Source organism: Triturus cristatus, chromosome 8, assembly GCF_964204655.1.
Source record: "Triturus cristatus chromosome 8, aTriCri1.1, whole genome shotgun sequence".
Taxonomy (NCBI): Eukaryota; Metazoa; Chordata; class Amphibia; order Caudata; family Salamandridae; genus Triturus; species Triturus cristatus.
Window position 1 is genome coordinate 740,593,235 of NC_140591.1, and position 25,151 is coordinate 740,618,385.

Below are 25,151 nucleotides of genomic sequence, written 5' to 3' on the forward strand. Positions count from 1 at the left end.
GCATATTATCAAGGATGGCGTTAAAATTATCGCCGGTTTAGCGGCAGAAACCTGCAGCTAAAACGGCGATAATGGGCTTGATAATATGCCCTTTAGAATTCCAATAGAAGACCATGTTCTGGTGTGACCATGGACTTCTATTGGAATTCTCAAGGGCATATTATCAAGCCCATTATCGCTTCTTTAGCAGCAGTTTTCTGCTGCAAAAGCGGCGATAATTTTTAATGCCGTCCTTGATAATATGCCCCCACATTTTTCCCCTGAAAACTAAACCTTTTTTTGCAATGCGCCTAGCTGTGGATATTGGGCCTTAGCTCAGCCGGCACCTAGGGTAACCTAGAAAACCTGTACATGTTTGGAAAACAGACTCCCAGGGGAATCTAGGATGTGGTGACTTATGTGGCTTTCACCAGGTTTTGCTACCCAGAATCACTCTTGCAAACCTCAAACTTTGTCAAAAGAGCACATTTTCCTCGCATTTCTGTGACAAACTTCCATGCACCCAGCATTCCGCCAAGTCTCCCAATAAAAATGCTACCTCACTTGATTGGGTAGGCCTAGTGCCCGCTACAGGAAATGGCCCACAATGTAAATGGACGCCTCATATTTTTCCACTGAAAACTGCATTTTTTTTTTACAATGTGCAAAGCTGTGGATTTTGGTGTCTAGCTCAGTCGGCACCTAGGGAATGCTAGCAAACCTGTATTTTTTTTTTAAATATCACCCAAGGGAATGCAGGGTGGGGCGACTTGTGTGGCTCTCACCAGGTTCTGTTACCCAGAATCTCTTGCAAACTTCAAACTTTGTAAAAAAAAAAAAAATCTTCAAATATGCGTGATGGAAAGCTCTGGAATTTGTGGCAAGCCATAAACTTCCAAGCACCCAGAATTCCACCAAGTCTCCCAAAAAATGGTACCTCACTTTTGTGGGTAGGCCTAGTGCCCACAACAGGAAATAGCCCAAAATGCAACATGGACACATGCCATTTTTTCACTGAAATCTTTTTTTTGCAATGTGCATATCTGTGGATTTTGGTTCCTAGCTTAGCCAGTACCTAGGGAAACCTAGCAAACCTGTACATTTCTGAAAAATAGACACACAGGAGAATCTAAGATGGCTTGACTTGTGTGGCGCTGACCAGGTTCTGTTAACACAAATCCCTTGCAAACCTCAAACTTTGTGAGTGAAAAGAAACACATTTTCCCCACATTTTTGTATTGGAAAGTACTGGAATTTGTGACAAGCCACAAACTTCTACCAACCCAGCATTCCCCCAAGACTCCGAATACAAATGGTACCTCACTTGTGTGGGTGGGCCTTTTGCCCATGTGAGGAAATATCCCAAAAAGCAAAATGGACACATCCCATTTTTTCACTGAAATCTGACCATTTTTTGCAATGTGCCTAGTTGTGGATTTTGGATCCTAGCTTAGCCGGCACCTAGGGAAACCTAGCAAACCTGTAATTTTTTGATAAATAGACGCCCAGGGGAATATAGGATCGTTTAACTTGTGTGGCGCTCCCCAGGTTCTGTTACCACAAATCCCTTACAAACCTCAAACTTTGCAAAAAAAACAAATTTTCCTCGCATTTCTGTGTTGGAACTTTCTGGAATTTGTGAAGAGCCAAAAACTTCCACCAACCCAGCATTCCCCCAAGTACCCCAATACAAATGTTACCTTACTTGTTTGGGTAGGCCTAGTGCCTGCAACAAAAAACGACTCAAAACGCAACGTGGATACATCACATTACCCACTGAAAAATAGCCCTTTTTTTGCAACATGCCTAGCTGTGAATTGTGGGCCTTAGCTCAGTCGGCACCTAGGGAAGGCTAGAAAACCTGTACATTTGTGAAAACTAGACACTCAGTGAAATCCAGGATGGGGTGACTTGTGTGACTCTCCCCAGGATTCTGTCACCCAGAATCCCATGCAAACCTCAAACTTTGTAAAAAATAAAAACACATTTCTGTGATGGAGAGTTGTGGAATCTGCAGAGTCACAAACTTTCACCCACCCAGTATTCCCTCAAGTCTTTCAATAAAAATGGTACCTCACTTTTGTGGGTAGGCTTAGCACCTGCGGTAGGAAACTGCCCAAAACACAATATGGACACATCACATTTCTAACTGAAAACTGACACTTTTTTTGCAATTTGTCTAGCTGTTGATTTTCGGCCTTAGCTCAGCCAGCACCTACGGAAACCTAGAAAACTTAAAGCAATGCAAGGTGATGGACTTAATGGATAGCACTATCAGTGTATCTCTGCTGCCGTATAAGGGTGATCGTGCACAATACTCCGGCACCTGTCACCTTTTGGTGCCACTGGTTACTGATTCCCAAAGTACTTTAAGCAATAGGAGGTGCACCGAACACAACACATGCAGTCCGTTGGTATTTCTTTAATCTCTTTTTTTATTTCACAATTGTTCGTAAAAACAGCCAACGCACTTCGTTCCCCAAAGATAAAACCTTTTGGAACTTCATCAGGGCTTAAGGTGGCAAGGAATGAATTTACAATATGATAAAAAATTAATGTTCTGATTATGGAGGCGCTCCAAGGTTGATATGGAAACGATTGATACCTTTTAAATAGAATTGATGTCAGAACACCAAATAATTGAGCACAATAGTCCTTATGAAGATTTCGTTTTTCAGAATATGAAAATTGCATGTAGCCACCTTTTAGCTAAATGAAAATACGATTTCAGAAATGGCTCAGACACAATAGTCCATGTGGAGAGGGTAGTCTCCAGAGAATGAACGTTCAACCACCGTAATACGTGGCTGTGTCTCCTTCCAAAATCGCCATTATTAACCTAGAAAACTTGTGCATTTTTAGAAAGTAGACACCCAGGGGAATCCCGGATGGGATGACTTGTGTGACTCGTATCTGGTTTTGTTACCTAAAACTTTGCCACCCAAAAAACACATTTTCCTCACATCACTGTGATGGAAAGTTCTGGAATTTGTGGGAAGCCACAAACTTACACCCACCCATCATTACCCCAAGTCTGGGATCACAACGCTGGCACAAATTTCCTATCACCTCAGTGTTCCTTTTGATCTCCCAATAATGAAGATACCTCACTTGTGTAGGTGTCCAATACAGTCAGCCTTAACAACATATTTTATAAAAAATTACAGCACTTAGAGCTCTCCGTGCTCTCTCCTCAATCTCAAATTTTTTGCTATTCCAAGTCGTAGGCCCTTTGCCCACCCACACAAGTGAGGTATCATTATACTTGGGCGACCAAGGGGAATGCTGGGTGGTAGTAAATGTGTGTCGGCGTGGTGAACCCGCACAGAAATGCAAAGAATTCTTTTTTAGCTAAATTTGAGTTTTGCAGGGGATTCTGGGTAAGAAAACGTTTGGGGATCCACACAAGCCACACCTCCCTGGACTCCCCCAGGTGTCTAGTTTTCAGAATTGCCTGGGTTTGGTAGGTTTCACTAGATGGTTGGTGAGCGCAGGACCAAAAACGTAGGCCATTTTTTAATAAAAATGTTGATGTTACCACAATATGTTTTGGGTCCTTCCCTGTTGTGGGCACTTGGCCCACCCACACAAGTGAGGTAGCATTTTTATTGGGAGACCTGTGAAAATATTGGGTGGTAGGATATTTGTGATGGCCTGTGATCCTATGCTTTCCCCACACAGAAATGGGAAGAAAATGTGATTTTTATTAGCTGTATTTGAGGTTTTCAGGGGATTCTAGGTAAGAAAATGTTGGGGATCTACACAAGCAATACCTCCATGGAGTTCCCCATGTGTCTAGTTGTCAGAAATGTCTAGGTTTGATAGGTTTCCTCAGATGGTCGCTGACCCTGGGACCAAAACGCAGGAGCCCCTTTTGCAATAGATAGAGGAGGGGGGAACTGGGTTTTGTTCCCAGGCTTGGCCGCCATCTTGGTAAACCTATCAACCCCAGACATTTCTTAAAACTAGACATTCAGAGTAGTCCAGGGAAGTGTGGCTTGTGTGGATCTCCCAACGCATTCTTACCCAGAATCCCCTGCAAACCCCAAATTCAGCTGAAAAATCAAATTCTCTTCACATTTCTGTGTGTGGTTAGCGTGCTGACACAAAATTACTAACACCCAGCATTCCCCTCTGTCTCCCGATAAAATGTTACCTCACTTGTGTGAACCAAATCGTGTGTATAAGGTCCGTTTGTTAAATTTGTTTTAAGGCTGACTCTGCTTGTGTGACACACACACAAGTGAGGTATCATTTTTATCAGGAGATCGAGGGGAACGTTTGGTGGTAGGAAATTCGTGCCAGTGTGGTGACCCTTCAACTTTCCCGCACAGACATGTGAGGAGAATGTGAATTTTGAAGCCAAATTAGAGTTTTGCAGAGGATTATAGGCACAAAAAACACTGGGGAATATACCCTAGCCACTCTGCTAACTAAGCAACAGTCCACACACACCACCAGCCAGTTACCAGTCCACGCACACCACCAGCCAAGCGCCATCGATGCACACTGCCAGGCAAGCGCCAATCTACACACACTGTCACCAAGTGCTAGTCCACACATACCGCCAGCCAAGTGCCAGTACACAAACAGCGAGCCAAACGTCAATACATGCAGATGGTCAGCCGAACTCCAGTTCACGCACACACACAGAATCTTTCTGTGGTATCTAGTAGTTTTATGCCCTCCTTGGGGACAAATGATCCTAAAATGATCACTGATCTGCCCCCAAGGGAGGCAGAAACGGCTAAAATGTGTGCCTAAAAAAAGATGAAAGACCCTTGACTATGATTCCACTCCCTAAAATGCCCCCAAACCAATCCTGGGTGGGGGCAGATAGGGGGTAATAACCAACACCTGCCCCCGGGGGCAGAAAGACTGTGTACATTTGTTTTTTAGGAGTTGGGGCATTGGCATGCCCATGTTGGGCAGCCCTAACCCTACACGAAGTAAAAAAGGTCCTTGGTGTCTAGTGGGCTTTTGTCAATATCTGCCCCTAAGGGGAGGCAAAAAGACTGTGCCCATTTTTGGGGGGGGTTGGGGACATTGGCATGCCATTTCAGGGCAGCACTCAGCCCTGCACAAGGAAAAAAAATCCCCAGTGCCTAGAGGGCTTTCTGCCCCCCTGTGGGGTAGATCAGGAGATATTGCCGTCATATGCCCCCGCAGGCAGAAAGACTGTGTCCAGTATTTTTAGGGGTTGAAGGCATCGATATACCCATTCTGGGCATCCCCAAACCTACTCAAAGTAAAAATGGTCCCTGGTGTCTAGTGGGCTGTCTGACCCCTCTCAGGGGGGCAGATCAGGGGCTTTTGTCAATATCTGCCCCAGGGAAGGCATAAAGACTGTGCCCATTTTTGGGGGGGTTGGAGACATTGGCATGCCCTTACAGGGCAGCTCTCACCCCTGCACAGGGAAAAAATCGTCCCTGGTGCCGACAGGGCTTTCTGCCCCCCCCCCCGGGGGATAGATCAGGAGATATTGCCATCCTATCCCCTCAGGCAGAAAGACTGTGCCCTTTTTTTATGGTGGGGTGGGGGCACTGGTATGAATATTAAGGGCAGCCCGAGCACTGGTATGCATATTAAGGGCAGCCCCCACCCCTACACTAAGAAGAAAAAATAGTCCCTGGAGCCTAGTAGGCTTTCTGCCACACCCAGGGGGGAGATCGGGGGTTTATGCCCCCAAAGCCCTCAGGGGCAGAAAGACCGTGCCCATTGTTTTGGGTGGTGGGGGCTTTGGCATGCCCATTCTGGACAGCCTCCACCCTTATTTTTTTTATTAATCCCTGGTTTCAAGTGGGTTTTCTGTCCCCCGCGGGGCAGGTAGTGGGTATTAACACCCATATGCCCCTCGGGGGGAATACTATCCTTTTTGTGTTTGGGGGGTTGGGGCATTGGCTGCCCATTCTGGGCAGCCCCCAGCCCTCTTATATAAAAAAAATAATCCCTGCTGCCTAGTGGACTTTCCACCTCCCCTGGTGGGCAGATTGGGGTCTATTGCCCTATCTGCATCCGGGGGGGGGGGGCAGAAAGACTAGAAATGTTTGGGAGGTGTAGGGGCATTAAAATGCCCATTCAGGGAGGCCTCCACTCCTAAATATATATTTATGCAAATAAATCCCTTGGTCTTAGTGGGCTTTCTGCCCCCCTGAGGGGCAGATCACGTGCTTCTGCTCCCCAGGGGGGCGCAAAAAAGCCTGGATATGGCCATAATTTACTGGGGCAGCAAAAGCCCTTGCCCAAGCGACTGCTCCCCCCTTCGTGGTGTCTAGTGGGTGGATCCCTGCTTTGAAATTGTCTTCCTTCCACGATCCCCAATCCGGGATCCACCAGAGAAGGATACCCTTGGAACGAGGAGAGTCTCCCCATTCCAATGAGACCTCGCCCATCTGCCTAGGTACATGGGGGGCTGAGATACCCCTGTGAGCACGTAGGCAATGAAACTGAATTGAGTCGATCAGCTCATTTCAGTTTCATTTTCAATGTAATGACAACAGCGCACCATACGTGTGAACACCATTACATAGAAAAAACAATTCTTGGTAGGTTGGGGGAACTCTTCCTCAACTCCCGAGGTTGAAAAACGAAAAAAGGAAATCCCTCTGCTGTAAACAGCAGAGGGATTTCCTGGTTGTGTGGAGATGACAGAACTGTTCTGTTCTCAGCACCAAACAGGTTAAGGTCCTAAATGCACACAAACATTAGGAATGCTAAACATCTGGCTTATAAGAGAAAATGCCCCGTCAGTCCTGATGAGTTTAGGCACTCTGTAAATCATCATACACTCTGACACTCATCCTTGTTCTCATCTACTGATTCATTTTTACATTCACCCATTTACGTATCTGCAATTAAACAGACACACAATTTGAACAAGGATAGGCAAGGCAAATTAAAAGAATAAAAGTAGAAAAAAGAATTGATGCCACCAACAAAGCTTGGTGGACATATGCTTACAATACAAACATAAAATTAAACATAACAGTGGGAAGCCATTAGGTTAATTATGGTAATAGGTAGTAGCACAGGATGTGGCTCACTGCCAATGACATGAACGGCAAGCAAATGACCCGTTATGCTGTCAGGGGAGCTACAGGCACACTAAAAAAAAGGGAGGGAAATAAATAAAAGGTCATCTGAGAAAGTGAAAGAAAGAAAACAGAAATCTACAGCACTGGTCCACCAGGCCAGGCATCGAAGCAAATTTATTTTAAGGCAGTTGTGCTCATGTGATCAAATAAAAGGCCGTCAGTCAGAGGGCAGTAGAGCCTGTGGCTAAATAGGTGAACCCATTTCCCTCTGCAGTGTACTGTGATGGGGAGAAGAAGAATGGGAATATATGTATATATATATGTATGTAGATTTTTTAAATGTTTTTTATTAAAACTGCCTCGCAGACAACTGCACAGGCCAGGCTATCCTGTGAATTGCCACAACACAAATCTTCTGCCCTGAGGGTTCATCAAAGGAGGTAACCAACACCAAAATCCATGCCTACTAGAGTAGTTTATGAGATTCAGTGAAACAAAATACCTGCCAATGGCCTTTACCACAGAGTAATACCAGTCCACCGTTAAGGGTCAATTGGCTTTAACAAATGATTTTTGCAATTCATAAGTCAAGCCTATTGCTTTAGTTGTCATTTTTCATAACAAACAGATCGGACCTATGGTATATGACATACCATTTCAAAGTGAACAAATCAGCCCTGGAGCCTTTATAATTGGCTCATTATCATAACCAAATAAGGAATGCTGTATTGAGCATAAGCTTTCCTGCAAGGTAATCAAATATACAGTCATTAAAATAGAAATATGTTCGAAATTGTTGGCAAAAATAATATACAACCTCTCCATTGGATTAATCTGGTGACCCCCTGGGATGAGCCTGACTTTTTACTGACACCTTGAAGACATGCTCTGCACGTCACCTACAGAAACCTCCTACCTCGGTTCAACACAAAAACCCAGGAAATCTAAAGATAAGGCTATATCCTAAATATAACAGCAATATGGGTGGTGTCAGTTCCTAAGGAGAAGGGGAAGAATATATAAACAGCCACGTAAGCTGTAAAAATGTCAAGTGTCTCCAAATAAATTGAGTGTGCCAAGAAAGAGACCTAAATATATCTCGCAGGGGAAGTAGGACACCCTCAACAGAGGGAACATCTTAAAGCTTTGCTCAAATATCCCGTGTTTAGAAAATATAAAAACTACAGATATCGACAGCGTTGGTTTTCTCGCTCCTGAGCCTGGCGAAATAAATGAGACAACAGAGGTTGCTTTCGCTAAACTGGCCATGTTAAATGCCCGTAAGGAAAATAAAAATCTATTTGATGTATCGGGGATTCAGATCAGAAACCCGGCACCAATAAAATATCCAGCGATCATGAAAACAGGAGGTGTCACTACAGAACTGCAGGCAAAACATAATTGAAAATGCAAAGAAAGAGAGGACAGTAAGGACACAATAAAAGCCCCAACAGGTCCATTTTGCATGACATTGAAGATGGCCTGAGGACAAAACCGTGGAGCAAAGGGTTAATACAAATTACAATGGATTCAGAAGGGGGCAAACGCCTATGCCTGACTAAGGGAAAGAACAGCAAAGATTGGTCATGGCTAACACGTGCCGAAAACCCTCGTCCCTAAAAGCGTTGCGGTCCTTCCTAACAAGCACAATCTTGCTTCCAAGCTAAAAATGTGTTTTTGGAATATTAGGGGTCTAACGGCTAATGAAGACAAAAGGAATGCAATACAACACCTCCAGAGTTATGATATCATGGCTGTACAAGAAACGTGGGCCGTGCACTCAACACCATGGCGGGACTACACAGTCTATTAATCACACAGCACTACCTCTCAGGTGGGAGGCTATGCCTCGGGAGGGGTGGCAATTTATGTCAAAAACAACCTGGCAGCTCAGTGGAGATAACATTTTTGTCAAGGTAAAGTGGCTAAAACCAAACATATCAACTCAGGCGGAATAATCCATGAATCTAGGTTGCATTTTTCTCCATTTGTCCAAGATCAAACGAGGAGCAACCCTAAGTAGAATGTTACCAACAATAAGTGATCTCCATTCCCAGTGTCCAGAAGATCTATAGATAATAATGGGTGATGTTAATGCCAACCCAATGAATTCAGACCTAAACTCCCCTCGGGCAACCCTGAATGACTCCACTTGGTGCATCCCAGAAATAAGCTGTCAGTGCCAACGAAAAGACAATCATGGTCTCAAATTGTCAGCTTTTTTCAATCATCTGGGCTTCTGAATCCCAAGCGGTAGATCAGCCACTGATTTGCCAGCAGCTTATACCCATTCCTCAAATTTTAGATTTTCCACATTGGACTACATCTGGATCTCGATTGCCCATTTTCACGCATCTCAAGCCTTTGCAGTAACACCAACTTGGGCAAACGATTACGAAATCATCGCCTGTGATATTATATCCATGCAATGCCACCGGCCAAGAATCAAACTGAACGGTGAGGAGGAAAAACCTATAAACGAAATTGTGTGGGTGGTAGAATATCAAGAAAAAATTAATACAGAAGTGGAATCAATCTAGAATAAAGTAACTCAGGTTAATGGCGACTTGCCCTTTAAACCATGGGAACTGCTCTTGAAAGAAACAAGGAAAGAATTCATTGCTGTAACGAAGCAAAGACCCAACCAATTTGCTCCAAAAATGATCGCCTCACAAAACAAAAACTAAGGGGCATATTATCAAGACAGGCGATAAAATTATCGCTGCTATAGCGGCAGAAAACTGCCGCTAAAACGGCGATAATGGGCTTGATAATATGCTCTATGGAATTCCAAATGAAGCCCATGTTAGATGTGAAGGACATCTAACATGGGCTTCAATTGGAATTCCATAGAGCATATTATCAAGCCCATTATCGCCATTTTAGCGAGAGCTTTCTGCCGCTAAAACGGCGATAATTGTATCGCCTGTCTTGATAATATGCCCCTAATAGTGACAATAAAACACAAAATAAATGAGAAAATGCGCAAAACCACCAAGGATATCTCTGAAAATAGATCTTTAAAGGAAAAGCTCACAGCTATTCACAGGGAATATAGGAAAGCAAGATTCTCCTACACAAGAATAATTGAAGAAGACCATTGGGGTAAAGCACATGAAATAATAAAATCATGAGACCAAAAGCTATTTTGGAATAGAATGAATAATTGCTTCCGATGCAGCCAGCGACCTACAACTACAAATATCTTGCCAACAGCATGAGAAAACCACATAGAAGACCTCTATGTGGAGACATCCAGTGATAATTATGCAACGCCTATCATGAGGAACTCTAACAACGTGCATAGGATCACAGAGTCACAAAATCTCTCACATGACCAAACAGTAATAACTTCCGACGAAGATATGCACATTATTAAAGAAATGCGTTCTGGAGGAACGCCTGGCCCCAATGGTATCCCACCCATGGTGCACCAAGGGACGGCATGGAAATGGGCAATAATTATGGCACCTTTATTCGGGGAGTATAGGCTGGGAAGAAGCATTTCTGAGTCATGGAGGGGATCCCTTCATGTCCCAATACACAAAAAAGGCTCAAGATCCATCCCTGAAAATTATCGAATGATTGCACTTCTAGATGTAGACGGGAAGTGCTATGCTAGTATACTGCTACAATAACTGACGGCTTGGGCAGAAGCGTGCAAATTGATCCCTCACACGCAAACAGGGTTCCAAAAGGGATCACATATTGAAGACAACCTGATCTGCATGTTCCACCTGATTGAGACAACACTTGTAAAAAAAGGTAGGGCTTTGTATCTTGCATACATTGATTTCCAAACTGCCTTCGACAGTGTGTCCTACCCAATATTGTGGATGAGATTAAAGAGCTCTATACTCGGAAACTTGGGTCAAGATTAGAGTTTCTACAACCTGGTCCACCACCAAAAAGATACAAACCAATAAAGGTTTGAAGCAAGGATGCTTACTGGCCCCAATGCTCTTTAATCTTTACCTGGCTGACTTACCTGATTGTCTGGCTGAAGCTCGAGATTTCCCTCCCAAATTAGCCGGAATAAAATTCAATCGCTCCAATATGCGGTTCACACAACTTTGCTTGATCAAACTCCGATCAGATTACAGCAGTTGCTAACTGCATTGTCTTTATATTGCAGAGAAAACAATCTAAAAATAAACATGGCAAAAACAAAGGCAATGATAATTTCCCGATAAATAAAAATGAAAGGTGTATGGCACATTGAAGGTAAACCTATCGAGATCGTCACCGCCTATAAGTATTTAGGAGTGTGGATCGATCATAAAGGATGGCCGTCTGTTTACATCTCCGCGATGCAAGGAATGGCTCAATCCTTAGAGGGTGCTTTTTGTAGAGCAAGGAAAGCCATAAGCTCACCAGATCTAACCCCCTTGATCCGAGTAATGGGGCAAAATTTCTACCGTCACCAGCCCATGATGCAACAGCCTTGAAAGATAAATTGACAACATGGTTGGATAGAGCTCAGTCAGCCTGCCTCTGTAGAGTTTTCTTTTTACCGACCGCTACCTCACATGTGCAAATACGTAGGGAATTCAACCTCTCATCTCGAAAGTGGATCCTTAAAGCTAGATTCATAGCCTATTGCCTAAAAGCTAAACACGCACGGGATAACACACTAAAGAAAAACATCTGGACAATGATATACAGCCTAGGGTCTACATGGTGTGAATTTCTAACTTACTGTGTTGAGGTATTGGAAGCTCAGGAAATATGGTCTGCCCCTATACCCCCTTCGGCAGCTGCTAGACTCTTAACAAAGCAAGCGAAGATAATGTCAGACGATAATGATGCACAAAGCCTGAAAAACTTAAGTCATGAAACCTGGGCATCAAAACTTTACAACAGTTGGGCCTTGCCACAATACCTGGCCTCCTCCTTAAAACCAATAATGAAGCGTCAACTAATGAAATTACAGTTTGGCTTGATCCCACTGTTGGCATACAAGTATGGATGAGGGTACAAAGAGAATGTATCCACTCAGTGCCGAGCGTGTGGGGGAATCTCGAAGCCACATACTGTGCAGCTGTGCAGCTGTGAGAAACTACGCACTTTGAGAAATTTACTGGCTTCGTCCCATTTGGCATACTTTAAACATACGGAAATGTCAAGCTGCCCTGGTCGAGTGCATAAAAGGTTAATCAGTGCAGCTGGCGGCATGCTTTATGAAATACCTCTGTGCAGTAAAAGCAGTCCTGTATTTGGATGATCATAAAGAGCTATAATCCATAATGTTGTGCCTAACTGTTTTACATCTGTTTTAAATCCCATGTGTATAGTTACCCAAATTGTGTTTATTTTTTTTAAATCACAGAATATTAGGGTGATAAACCTTAATATACCCTTTTATAATATTGGAACTTATGCACTTTATATTGTTTTTATATGATTGCAATGATTTTAATTAATTGTGCAATACAATATCTATCTATCAATCTATCTGCACCTGATCAACTATACCATAATAGATTAATCTGCATACCATTCAATATGTACTCACAAAGACGGTACCATGATGGTCTCATCTATCTCAAGGAAAACTATTTATCTCCTCAGGCCAAGGAACTGATATTTCTCTGGTACACATTCTTTAATAATTTCACTGTCAACAAACTTGATCGGACTCAGTGCCTTGAAAAAGCCCTAGGCTTTTTAGCCACCATAGAGAGAAACGTGTTAGCTGAGTGTTCACTGTCTTCTACCAACAACGATGGTGTTATACACCCATATTGAGTATATTCTGCATTGTAAAAAAGCTATGATGTTCACATAAAAAAATGCTATGTATACTTAGTATTCATAAAAGCTGGATATATTATACTAAGATAATCGGTGTCGGATGGAGATAAGCTGTGAACATTAAAGCATTTGTATAATTACTATTGTCCAAATTGTTCAGACTGTGTATTTTACAATTCTTTTCTCAAATCCTTTAATGCCTAATGTGGCTAAAGCACCTTCCTGCCTTTAGGGAGGAAAGTATTGATTTAATATACTTAACTTCATATCTACTTACCTTGATGGTAGGTTGATAGTTGGGGGCTCATTTATCAGAAGCTTGCACTGCAGGAGCATCACTTTTTCTGACGCTCCAGCAGTGCAAACCTCACCACCATATCTATGAGGCCATTTAAAGTCACTTTACATGGCTTTGAATGTCCTCATAGACATGGAGTAAGGTAAGAGAGCACAAGTCTCTGCATTGCCTCACTCAATCAATCAATATTAGCTATATTTGTTTTTGTTTTTGAAACCATAAAAGCAGAACACCATAAATGCAATACACGCGCTAAAATCCAATCATCAATAAATACAACTACAAAAATACATTCAGTATAAAAGTCATAGAAATAAAATTCAATATAAGTAAATACAGAAAAGACGGTAATTTTTAAAACCATAAAATCACAGCAGAGCTTGTATTATACTTAGTCACAGCTATTTCTCAATCTTACAGCAGCTTTCAAAAAAGATAAGTACTTGAAGAACAATGGGCCATATGTATCACAATGTTCTTTTGCAATTCTCAAATAACAATTTTTTTGTGAATCGCTATTTGAGAATCGCAAAACGCTATGTATGTAGGATTTGAAAATAATTTTGCGAATCCTACATATTCCTTAATTGCGAATTAAGGAATACCTCCCCATTCATTCCTATGGCCCTAGAGGCCCATAAGAATGAATGGGAAGACATTCTCAATTTGCGATTCGCAATTAGAGAATCGCAAATTGAGAATGCAATTTCGAGGGTGCCAGGGTGTCACCTCTGAAATGTGCATGTGGGCACATGTGGCACACATACATGCCCTAAGGGCATGTATGTGAGCCACATGGCACTTTGAAAAATGCAAAAAAGTGAATTTTTCAGAGAAATCGCAAATTACCACCAACTTGAAGTTGGTGGTAATTTGTGATTCCTTAAGGCCAAATTGCACATATTCCGTGCTTCTTACATTGCATTTAAGTAATAGCAATTTGCGATTCCTTAAATGCAATCGCAAAATAAGGAATCGCCATTTTGCGATTCCTTATTTTGCGAGGCAGTTTTTCTTTAATACAAACGACTGAGCCAAAATGCGATGCAAATGCCAGTGTTTGCGAACGCAATTTGGAATGATACATATGGCCCAATATCCCCCTGGAGCATATGTGAATACATATGGGCTGGTCAGACGTGAGTAAAATTTGCACTTTTCAGTATTGTAGCAATGCACGGCTTCCTGGGCGTTATCTTACACTATGTCAGGTAGGTGTGCTATGGGAGTTGCGGTGAGTTTTCCGATGCAGCACCCATGAGTTTTGATGCTGTGCCAGATTTACTTAATCACGTAAACCTGGAGAAGCGCCATAACCTTATGCCCCCCCAGAGTAGGCATTACAAGGAGGAATATTTTTATTTCACCCCTTTTTTCCCCTTTCTAAATGTACTGCATTCTGCAGCACATGTAGAATAAGGAAACCACCTCTCTAGATTGTTTTTGTGCAAGGTGGTGCCCAATCCTACATGCAAAGCAGACACTCTCGCACTAAGGTGAAAGGGTGCCTGCGTTAGTGCTAAGCAGCAAATTGTGCACCACCATGGGAGAAAGGCCACAAATGCAATGTATTTCATACTTACGATACATTCCTGCCCTTTACCATTGGTACAGGGCAGCGCAGCAAGAAGACTTGCAGCACTGCCCTACACCAATTCCCTATAAATGAGGCCCTTGGTATTTAGTATAACAGCAAAATGACTATACACACATCAGAGACATCAACTGTCACAACATGAGCAAAGCAATTATTGAACAGTGCAAGATCATGAATGGGAATTATAAAATGCCCCTAAATATTGTTTAAACAGATATTAGTTTCCCCTTAAAAATAAATGTATAAATCAACTATACTGAATAGGAAAAAATTGTTTTGCAAAAATATGATATGCTTACCCACAGGTTATGATAGACTTGCTTTCCTGCAGCATATGTCTTGTATTATCTTAACAACACAGCCAAAAGAGCTTCTCAAGCGGGTGAAATGTACCGGTCGCACTAGTCAAGAAAGATAACTGGGGTCTATAGCTAACTGCTGGAGCAAACATGCATGTAAGATTTTGAAGTGCTTACCCTGAGGAACAGCATATTTGAATGAATTTGTCACGTGGTGAAAAGTATTCAAAAAGATCAAAAGTAAAAACTGCAATTGCTGCAAAATAATACAGAGAAAAAGTTAATCTGCAACCTACTTCCCAGGACTTTGTACTCTAAATCCTGCACAAACAGTGAACATTTGCAACGAAATGTAACTGTATAAACATAAATCAGATCCGCTTGGATCTTTATGTCATTATCGGAGGCAGCATATTTAAAGCAGCTGCACAATAGAAAATCTTATTCGCATTCAGTGTAAATGTTTTAAAGGAAAGATTAATTTTCAGTTATAGTTGTGTAGAATAATGGAGAAAAAATCAGTTATGTTACAAGGAAACAGTTAAAGGAATCAGCAAACCCCAAGTAGGTTGAGTTTATGTTTATTAACAGGTATCGAGAAATGTATCAAAGGAACCCTCAAGGCACTAGTTGATAGCTGATGCTCACCCCAGCCCTTTCGTCCCTACCACCACTCTAGTATCACCAGAACAAAGACATTCTATGATATTACAGGGAACCCAGCACCAGGGGCGCCTCCTCCATTGGAGCGGAGGAGAGTTGCCCCACTTAAAAGCCCCCCATAGCCGCAGAGATGAAAAATCGTACCCTCTTGAAATGAGTGTCAGGACAGGGTGGGGCCAGCTCAGTGGCACCAGGGAGAAGTGGTGGGCAGAGTGCTGCCTGTGCACTATTTAAAGTTCTCATGTCTCTTTGGCCGGCTGTCTTGCGACGGCCAGCCAGACATGCACACTTTAAACATCTTAGGACAGCTGGGTTGAGAGCAAGAGCAGGCCTCCATTGTGCTGGGGAGCACTGAGTGAGGCCGCTCCCTCCAATCAGGGTGGTGCTGGATGAGAGCAGCGTCAGGATTAGGCAAGGTAGTTGCAGTATTCAGTTCCTCTGGGGCCAAAGAATAGGTTTGGAGCGGAGCATGTCATGTTCGGGTAACTGTAAATGTTTAAATATAATTTTGCGTGTGCATGCGCTCACCTCCACGTAGATGCCAGCCGCCACTGCCCAACATGAAGAAACACATATAACTGCACTTCCAGCTTTCTGATTTGCTTGCCTGAAAGTACCTGGAACCACTAGCCCTCATAGTGTTTCAGTCCTCACAAGATGGTGTTTGTCTTCTTCTGTCAGGGTCTGACAACACTTCGAGAACCAATCACACATACACAAACGAAAATACACGCAGATTGAAATGGAGACACTTAACTCCCTTGGTAGATTGAAACATAATAATACCAGTGAGGATGGTAGTCTCCTTCCCTGGACATGCTCCCAGGCTGCCCCATCTTATTGGTGTGTCTTGACTTGACCAACTCGGTCGCAGTAGTGTGCATCCGTCACAGGCCACACCGTGATCTGATTCACACAGTGTAACAAGTACATGCCATGCGTAGATATCATGTAGTAGACGTAGCCGAGTAGTGTCTGTAAAGTTATTTATTAAGTCCATAAGAACAGTGGTAGCAGCCCCACCAGGAGCAGCCTGCCTGCTGCTCAGCCCATCGTCCAACTGTCCACACTCACACCAGGCACCCAAGCATTCCACTCATGTCCATCACACCAACATTCCAGACAGAACACTCACACTGGCTGAGCAGCTGGGAACTAGATAACAGGGGACATATAAACATAACAAGAAGATACTACACACAGCCTTTAAATGGCTGTTCCTGGCTGCATACAGCCTCCCTGTGCCACAGCATACCACGTAGCACCTGACTCCTCCGCATGTCCTGCCATCTGGTGCCACCCATACTGTCTTCCTTACTGTGACTACCTTCACACTACTCACTGTTATCACTGTGGCCTCACCTTCTAACCCAGAACATCCGTCCCCACCCTGCCAGCTCCCACTGCATAGAGCAACCAACTGCTACAAAGATACATAGCAGCAGGAGAATGTGCAAACTGCACCCGCAACCTCCTTACATCATTGCACCTTCTCCACAGAGACTTATGCCGGCCGATGCCATTGGCAGTGAATCCAATGCTTCCCTTCAATGAGCTAAGTGGCTCTGCAACAGGCGCCTCTAGCTGGCGCATGTGGGTTGTGTGCCTGAAACACTATTTCAAGTCCACCAAAGAGGCAGACAGAGAACTGAGGTTCTCCCTGTTACTCCACTACACAGAGGAGCAGATCTTCAAACTCTTCTGCAACCTGTCTAGGACTGGTGCTGATGAAGACCTCAACAGCGCTGTCACAGACCTCAATGCATACTTTGATCCCCAAGATGATCAGTGTGCGGAAGCATCCATCGAACTGTTTTATGCCCACCTGAAAGAACTGGCCAGCACCTCCACAGAAGACGTTCTACAGCAGAAGGCATCTGTTCAGATCATTTACACCGCACTCTGACACTGTATCCTCCGCTGGCCCAACATGCCCCTGGATGAGATTCTGATGCCCACTCCCTCTCACAAACCTTCTCATGACCAAGCGGACCAGAACAAAATGGCAGTGCCACAGGGTAACCCAATTCACGACCTAGCAAGACTGACACTACGACTGCTGTGACAAAAGGCCCCCCAAGCTCAAATGATCACAGACCCAATGCTGTAGGGGAACTCTCACAAGACTTCTGGGGCTACTGCAAGCTAGCCCCACACCCGCTAACTAAGTGCCCAGCCAGAGGCAAGACTTTCGCCACAAGTCATTGCCCCGACCTTTTCGAAAAAGTCTGCTGATGAGGATATCGAACACACACAACCAGAGGCCTTGGTGTCCCAGGTCTCCAAGGAGTGAGACCAATCACACAAGACCAGTCACCAGGCCCGGAGAGCACACCAGCCACCACCAGCTCAAGGTACTCCGCTACATAAAAAGACAATTATGAAACTTTCCTGATTTCATACACCTTGGAACCTGGACAACCATTGAGACACCCCACCCCACATTCCAAAATTTAGATTGGTTAAAATATACAAAAAAGTGATTGATAGAATGCTTGAATTAAACTAGGCCGCTGGTAATTGCTCAGGCTGCATCCCAACCCAATCTTTATTTTGCACACCATGCCACCTCAGTTTGGACCCAGCTATATGCAAATCAGTCTTGACCTTGCTCCAATGGGAACAGTCCAACCCAAACTGGCAAGACATGTCCTCCCTGAATCAGAACAGCAGCAACCCAGGACTGGTTTCACCCTAATTATGGCCTCATCAGCTGGGCACAACTTGGTTCCTGTGGCAAAGTGTGCACATCCCACTTAGGGTGACATACTAAAGTATACAAAAAAGTGATTAATAGAATACTTGAATTAACCTCAGCAATTGGTAATTACTCAGGGCCGCATCCCAATCCAACATCATGTTACACACCATGTCACTTTAGTTTTGACCCAACCGATATGCAAATTAGTCTTGACCATGCTCCAATCGGAACAGCCCATTCTGAACTGCTAATTCTTGTCTGCTCAACCAAAACACAAGTCCCGTTTCACCCTAATTATGGGCTCATTAAAAGGGTACAGCTCTGTTTCAGTGAAACACCATCTGGGCAAACCTGTCCCACTCAGGGTGACACACTAAAGTATACAAAAAAGTGATGAATTGAATGCTTGAATTAATCTCAGCCACTGGTAAATACTTGGGGCTGCATCCTAACCCATCATTACTTTGCACACCGTGTCACCTCAGTTTGGACCCAGCTATATGCAAATCAGTTGTGACCCTGCTCCAGTCAGAAAAGTCCAGCCTGCACTGCCAAGCCAGGTCCTTCCCAAGAATTTACAACCGGCTGAGGTTAATTCAACCATTCCATACTTCTCTTTTTGCATACTTTGATTTGTCGCCCTAAGTGGGACAGGTCTGCCCAGACAGAGGGTCCAGTGCATACTGTGGCACTGGAGGCAAGTAATACCTGGTTAATGAGCCCATAACTACTGCACCATCTGACCTGGGTTGCATGTGTTCCGGTTCAGGGAGACCTAGTTTGGCAGTTTGGCCTCAACTGTTCCCATTGGAGCAGGGTTGAGACTGATTTACATATAGCTGGTAACAAAATGAGGCTGCATGGTGTGTAAAGTAACGATGGAGTGGGATGCAGAACTGGCTGAGATCCATTCAAGCATTACATCCATAACTTTTTTGTATACTTTGATGTGTCTCCCTGTGTGGGATGGGTATGCCTAGACATGCCTGTGCAAACAGTGTCATTGGAACCAAGCCATGCCTGGCCGATGAGCCCAAAACTAGGGCGAAACCTGACTTGGGTAGCTTGTGTTTTGGCTTGGTAGTTTAGGCTGGACTGTTCCCACTGCAACAGTCAAGAAATATTTGTATATAGGTGGGTTCAAACTGAGGTGGCATGGTGTGCAAAGTAAAGATGTATTGGGATGCGGCCCTGAGTAATTACCAATGGCTGAGAATAATTCAAGCCTCCAATCCATCACTTTTTTGTATTTTTTAAATTCAGATTGGCTACACACCAGTCACGTTGCTCATTGACATCGAAGAAGCAGTCATTGTTAGACTGGTACAGTTAAATGCTCTTGACCTACAACCGATGCTGCTGCCTACAGAAGCCCAAATACTACCCATGGGAGCTTGCCACCCATGGCACTCACTCCATCCTGACAAAATTCTTTGTCACCTCAGTAGACTCAAAGATAATCCTCAGCTGCGACATAGTGGAGCACCTGCAACTTGTTTCCTTTGCTACTGCCATCGTAAGCCTCTCTAGCTACATTAACTGCTTGCTCCTCGATTTCCTATGACTTTTTACTGGCCTGGGTCACCGAAACGACACCCCAATCTCTCTCCACATCAAACCTATGGTCCCCTCATTTGCCCTCAGACAGCACAGGATTCAATTTCGCCTCCACCCGGCTATAGAAACAGACCTACAGAAGCTTGATGATGGTGGCTTCATTGAAAGAGTGTCTGGTGCCACTCCATGAGTATCTCCCATGGTAGTAGTGAACAAACCCAAACAACCAAACGCATCTGTATCTGCGTCAACATTTGCCTTCCCAATAAGGCCATAAAGAGGGAGCAACACATCTCACCACAATTGATCGAAATGATTCTCGAAGCTCAACCTAAACTCAAGTTACCATCAATTCGAACTCTATGAAGACAGCAGGTGCATCACAATGTTTTCCTCTCATGTCGTCCTTCACCACTACTGGAGACTCAACTTCAAATGTAATGTAATTGGGAAGCCCTAGTGGGGCACGAAGGAGACATCAATGTAAGTGATGACATCCTCATCCACATACCTACACTCAACATTCATTGCTACCATTTGCAAGCAAATCTCAAGTTGATTGAGGCAGCCAGCCTCCCCTTCAACCAAGCAAGTGCCAGTTTTTCCACCAGGAGCAGGAGTTGTTCGGGTACATCTTTTCCAACTCAGGCATCAAAATCGATCCAGCCAAGTGCATCAATATCAAGGAAGCTTCCACACCCTCTTTTGCAGCTGATGTTAGGAGCATTCTCTGCATTTAGACATACTGTGGGAAATTCGTCCCCAACTTAGCGAAAATAGCAGGCCCTCTGGAACTCCTCAACAAAACATCCACTCCAAGGGCTTGGGGGAATAGCGAAGCCACCGCCTTCCACGCCATTAAAACAGCTCTCCTCCATGAAACGGTGAAGGCCTATTTTGACTCTGTGCACCTTTTGTGGTTCTGAATATCCTCAAGTGCAACCACAGGCCCCCATTTTAAGGCCAAGACTTCAAGGACTATCTGCAGTCTCTTGTTATCACCCATTGGAAAATTATGTGACGCTGGCCCAAACCCAACTGTGAAATCGAAAGGCTGCTGCGTGTGCTCAACAAATCCATCGACATCAGCTGTGAACAACACGTAGGTATGGAGGATGCAATCCATAATGCCCTCTGCACATACCGGCACATGCCACACAGTACCACCCAAAGAGCACCTGCGGACATTATGGGCCTGATTCACAAAGGTGAACTGAGACAAAAGTCTAACTTTATGACTTTTAGTACTCACAAAGGGCGTAACACACACACACACACCAGCCCTGACCCCACAGTACAGATCAGGAGCAGAGAATAAAAGGGGACAAACCCCGTCCACACACCTACGTGCTGAGGGACAGAAAGCACTCCCTGTCTCGGCCTGTTCATTTCAGTGGCCAAATTCACTTTGTTAGGGCCTGTTGGCCACTGCACCAAACTGCCTCACACTGTGCCTACTGATTCCCCTTGTCCCACTCTTCATACTGCTTTTTCTTGCTGTGGTGCACCCTCAGCAGACCTGTTCACAATCTCTTACAGGTCTCCAAAGGTAGCAAGATCCCTTCACCGGCTGCTACACCCACAGCTTCTGCTACTGTATTTCCTTCACCTTCCCATGCTGCGGACAAGATTGCAGCTGATTCTGTGTAGCCACAGCTCCAAACACATTATGAGAGGTAATCCTAATATGTAAACACTGCCAAAGTCTCTATTTTGAGTTCCCATTATAGAAGTATTTCCCCCAGAATGCATACAGGTTTTTGCCAGAGCCAGAAGGAGCACTTTCACACAGTTCTCATCTGTTTTTAAAGAAGCCATTCCCTTGGACTTTTTGTATGTCTTAAGTCATTTGTTTTCCCTGACGGGTAGGGTAACAACATACTGTATAATGTCTAATATAATCCTATCAATGTAAGAGTTTGTCTCTGTCTCTCATTTATACATGAGCTCCTCTTCCCAGAGGAGGCTCTCAGGGTTTGATGAGGATTAACACAAGCATTGGTAAAGCCAGTAGGTTCCCTCTTGTGAAGTTTATGGGCCATGCCATTGTTTTATTTTTTGCAGAATGTGTGAGCATTCACTATTGACATCACTGAGTGGGGTGTGTTGAAGTATAAGAAACAGATCCAAAAGTGGCCACTAGATTTGTGTATGGATCCACAGTGCCCTTCTTTGAATTTGAAATATAAGAAACGCCATTCAAGAACAACCTCCACTGAGGTGAGCACATCCATGGCCAAGTATAATTACTGTTGCTCACTAGAATACCATGTAGTTCTACTTCTAAGGCCGTTGTCTCTTGATAATTGGCAACATGTTTTCCTTAGTAAAGTGCTCTGTCAGAGATACATTTAGAACATGACACCTGACATTGTTGCAGCATTCTGCTCTGGAATAGAACTATGCTTGGAACCATAGAACACCAGTATGTAGGGAATGAGTCACCCACACTCAAATCTCCCATACGCCAGAGATACACCCTTGCTCTCAGAGGGCAATGGTGTGCATGTGATGTCTAGCATATGTTTTGTATTAGAAGGGTATCCTTCCAAGAGAAAATACTATGCTAACACTTAGTCCACATTTTTTTCTCAATGTGTACGTTTGCATGGCCACAAAGTTGGAAACATTTAGGGAAAAGAAAACTTTTTTTCTCCAATGTTACGCATCCCTAAATGATGTGTAAATTTGTATTATATAGGGCTTTGTGTCAAACAGTTTGGTGGTTGCATGGATGCACCCATGTACCACCCATTATATGTCTCCTTGATGCAAAGTAGCGCAAATGAGCTACGTTGCAATGCTTACGGCTACTTTCCAGTGCCAAAGTGAATGCCAATTAAACACTTTCCACTGTTTTGAACCACTTTTGTGACACCAACCCAACACAAAGTATTAGCAAATCTGGGCAAATGATCCATTGCTGTGCTTTGGGGAAATCTTTCCCAGTAGACATGCACCAAATATCCTTTGATGTTAATAACTTATATACAGGCAAACATTTGAGGCAAGATTCACAAAAGGCATGTTGAAGTATGTAAAGTAGTACTCCAGTAGTACTCCATCATATACTGCAAAATGGAATACACAAACCAGTGGCCTGAGTTCTCCACCTCTACCTCTTCAAACTTTTCTGCGTGGAGCTCCCCAGCCCAGCGGTGGAGCACTCCTCACTACTAGGTATCTATTTTAGCGGCAATTGTGGGAGGTTCAATCAGGAGAAATTACAAAATAGGGGTCTAGTGAAACTCAAACTTCAACGATTAATCAAATTAATTAAAAACATGTTTGAGTTGAACCCCGCACAGGCTGATTCTCTGAAGTCAATAAAGCCAAGCACAGGTCGATCTGCTAGTGGCGTAGTCAGGCACAGGTAGATCTTCTAATGGAGATGCTGCAATGCACATACCTATCTTCTGATGGTGATGCAGCGACGGACTGGTTGGATTTTAACACAGCCTTAACTTGGCCATGGTGATAACAGTCTGAGTCTTCATGGTTCCCATTGGAACTGTTGTGGAGAGACTGAAAGCCCACAGACACCAGAGATCACAGACTGGAACACCCACAGCAGAGGCAAACGGAGGTGCGATATCTCTGCAACTGGCAGTCATCCAGGTAAGACAAAAGGCTGGGCCTTACCTAAAGGGTCCAGTTGAACTTGCACAACAGTTTGCAGCCAAAATTGCATGGTGCAGTAAGACTCCCCTTTGCCAAGCAAAAAATCCCACTTGAATTTCTAAAGGAGCCTTCTACCTCACTTCAGTGTGTAGGTCTCCTTCCTCCAGCTGCAGGAATGTCAGCAATACACTTTTACTGCTGGGAAAACAAACTCACCTCCATCTTGTGCAAAAGGCCAAGCCTGAGGTATCCAGTATGGATTCCACATGCCTCCAGTACTTTGGGTTACCAGGGTAGAACCATGCACAATATACACTTTGCATGTTAATGCAATACGTTTGGTAGGTGCATAGAAGCAGAACTTTACACGAGTGAAATAGTAGGCCTCCACTCTAGTAACACAGAGAACAAGCATTGGCATAGCCAATAGGTCTCGCCTTTGGGACCTTATAAGTGCTTAGCCATGCAGCACATTATCCAGTGTGATGTGCCACCAGGAATGGAAGAGCTACAATTTCTGCACACTGTGTACCCTTTATAAGTAGTAGCTATATGGAAATGGTCTGATTTACTAAGGGCATTATTTGAATGTGGAGTTGTACACTTTGTGTGAGAGCTCGTTTTTGGAAGGTGCGACCAGTGCAGGTACACCTGGTGCTGATCCGTGTTTAGGAATAACACAGGTTTAAAAAACACATACTGCAGAGTTCCTTGTTTTCAGCAGTTTTCAGGCAACAAGGGGGAGAGGCGCTCGACCTTGGACCTGCTGAACTGGGTTCGAGTCTCAGTAATGACGCTGAACATCCTGTGATTCTGGGCAAATCACTTAATCTCCCCGTGCCTAACAAAAAATGAATGTGTGTCCTCATGTAACGTAACTGGTGCTATGTAAAGTGCTCTGATAGTCGATTGGATGCTATTGTATATAACCTCTGCAAAAAAACAAAACAATAAAAATGTCACGATAACTCTAAGGATTAATGCTATTGCTGGGGAGAGATTAGAGTTTATTGGCAGTTTCCACACATGACAAAGTAGCACATAGTTAATATGTCTGCTGCAAAGAACATGTACCATGAAAATGACCAAACTCTATTATATGTGGATTGCTCAGAAGGTTACTGTTTTACTAACAGAGACCCTTTTGTTATTTCCAGTTGATAAGTTACAACCCGAATACACCACAGTAGCCTATGACCTGTTCTCAAAGAACTGTATGCAAACTGCATGCTATAGTTGGAATGTTATGTTTTTTCCCCCAGTTTTTATTATCTTAATGTTGCTAAAAGGGTTCACCTGGGCAGAAATGCATTCTCATTAGTAGAGCCACACATCATGGTATGTGTTAAATCCCAAATGTGTGCTTCTCCAGACAAAACACTCCTAAAATTTACATTTGCTATAGACTGATTTACACAAATCAATCTAGCTTTATTTTGGCTCGAAAGGCCATAAAAGCACAAAAGACATTATTCAATATAAAACATGAATAGTTTACACACATATGAATTATGGACTCTAGATGACGTGTTTGTGATGTAAAGTGATACGGCACCATACACTGGTATGAGTAGCACTAGAAAACAAATAAAATGCATGTGTGAGAGGAGATATGGAGAGATAGGGACACTAGTGGAGCATGATAGTG

At 43.7% G+C, this 25,151-nt stretch overlaps 1 protein-coding gene across 9 annotated transcripts in view; it reads right to left on the reverse strand.

Moving 5' to 3' along the window:
- LOC146804998 (arylsulfatase D-like) overlaps positions 1 to 25,151 on the reverse strand; it is a 480,817-nt gene that overhangs the window by 335,011 nt on the left and 120,655 nt on the right. The window contains exon 1 of one of the 9 annotated variants that reach the window (XM_085622139.1): positions 15,139 to 15,162. The exons of 6 other annotated variants lie outside the window; for them this stretch is intronic. The gene's annotated coding sequence lies outside the window, so the exon portion shown is untranslated. Of the gene's footprint in view, positions 1 to 14,961; positions 15,099 to 15,138; positions 15,163 to 25,151 lie in introns of those variants that run through there. 2 more of the 9 variants (XM_085622135.1, XM_085622138.1) reach the window with 2 other exon arrangements.